Source organism: Sapajus apella, unplaced genomic scaffold (genome assembly GCF_009761245.1).
Source record: "Sapajus apella isolate SASKATOON/1434 unplaced genomic scaffold, GSC_monkey_1.0 scaffold6, whole genome shotgun sequence".
In the NCBI taxonomy this organism is placed as follows: domain Eukaryota; kingdom Metazoa; phylum Chordata; class Mammalia; order Primates; family Cebidae; genus Sapajus; species Sapajus apella.
Window position 1 is genome coordinate 77,045,185 of NW_022436946.1, and position 1,613 is coordinate 77,046,797.

A 1,613-nucleotide genomic window follows, 5' to 3' on the forward strand; every position below is an offset into this window, starting at 1 on the left:
CATCATCATTTCTGATTGTGTTTATTTCAATCTTCTCTCTTTTTTTCTTTATTACTCTAACTAGAACTCCATCTTGTTTATTCTTTCAAAGAACAGATTCCTGGATTTGTTAATCATCTTTTGTATAGTTTTTCACATCTCAGTTTTCTTCAGTTCAACTGATTTTGGTTATTTCTTTTCTTCTGCTAACTTTGGAGTTGGTTCCTCTAGGTATAACATTAGGTTGTGAATTTAAGATCTTTCTAATTTTTGATTTGGGCATTTAGCACCATATACTTCCCTTTTAACACTGCTTTAGCTGTGTCCCAGAGATTCTGATATGTTTTATCTTTGTGCTCATTAGTTTCAAATAATTTCTTAATTTCTGCCTTAGTTTCTTTGTTTACCCAAAAGTCACTTAGGAGCAGATTGTTTAATTTCCATGTAATTTTATGGTTTTGAGTGATTTTCTTAGTATTGATTTCTATTTTTATTGTACTGTGATCCAAGAATATGTTTGGTATAAATTTGGTTTTTTGAATTTGCTGAGGATTGTTTTATGACCAATTGTGTGGCTGATTTTAGAGTACATGCCATGTGCAGATGGAAAAAAAAGGTATATTTCCTTGGTTTGTGGTGGAAAGTTCTGTAGAGGTCTATTAGGCCCATTTGATCAAGTGTTGAGTTCAGGTCCTGAATATTCTTGTTAATTTTCTGCATTAATAGTCTGTCTAATACTGTCAGTGAGATGTTGCAGTCTCCCACTATTATTGTGTGGTTATCTACGTCTCCTCCTAGGTCTCTAAGAACTTCCTTTATGAATCTGGGTGCTCCTGTATTAGGTTCATATATTTTTAGAATAGTTAGTTCTTCTTGTTGAATTGAACCCTTTATCATTAAGTAATGCCCTTCTTTGTCTTTATCTTTGTTGGTTTAAAGTCGGTTTTGTTTGAAATTAGAATAGCAACCCTTGCTTTTTTCTGTTTTTCATTTCTTTGGTAGATTTTTCTGCATCCCTTTACTTTAAGCCTATGGATGTCATGAGCTGTGAGATGGGTCTCTTGAAGACAGCAGCCATTGGGTCTTGCTTCTTTATCCAGCTTGTCTCTCTGTGACTTTTAATTGGGAAAAAATATGGAATGCTTCATGAGTTTGCATGTCATTCTTGTCCAGGGGTCATATAAATCTTTTTTGTATTGTTCCAGTTTTAGCATATGTGCTGCCAAAGTGAGCACTACTGAAATTGTTTTTAAAGTTGCTCTAACAACCCTGCTTCTCTCTATTCAGTCACAGGAAGATGTGCTCCTTCTCTGGTTGAAAGACTACTCATCAAAATAGAACTTTATTCCACTTTCTTCTAATTTCACATAAAATTAGCTCCAGCAATATTCCCTCACTCTCCTTTATTTCCACTTACACCTACCAGCAGGTTTAAATGTGGTCAGGATTTTCCTTCAGAGAAAACACAACCTGCCTAAAACAGACTATCCATTCATGTTCATCCAAGTCTCTTCTAAGTGTTGACTACACTTGATGCCATTCACTTTTCAATTTATCGCAATATGCCCTTTGTTCTCACTAACCCACTTAACTTAAAATGCAGCACTGTTTACAATAGCAAAGACCTGGAACAA

At 34.7% G+C, this 1,613-nt stretch overlaps 1 non-coding gene across 1 annotated transcript; it reads right to left on the reverse strand.

The window, feature by feature from the left end:
• Nucleotides 1-1,107: 1,107 nt before the first annotated feature.
• On the reverse strand, nucleotides 1,108-1,214 carry LOC116549802. The gene has a single exon (XR_004268082.1). It is a non-coding gene; the product is annotated as a U6 spliceosomal RNA (small nuclear RNA).
• Nucleotides 1,215-1,613: the final 399 nt, after the last annotated feature.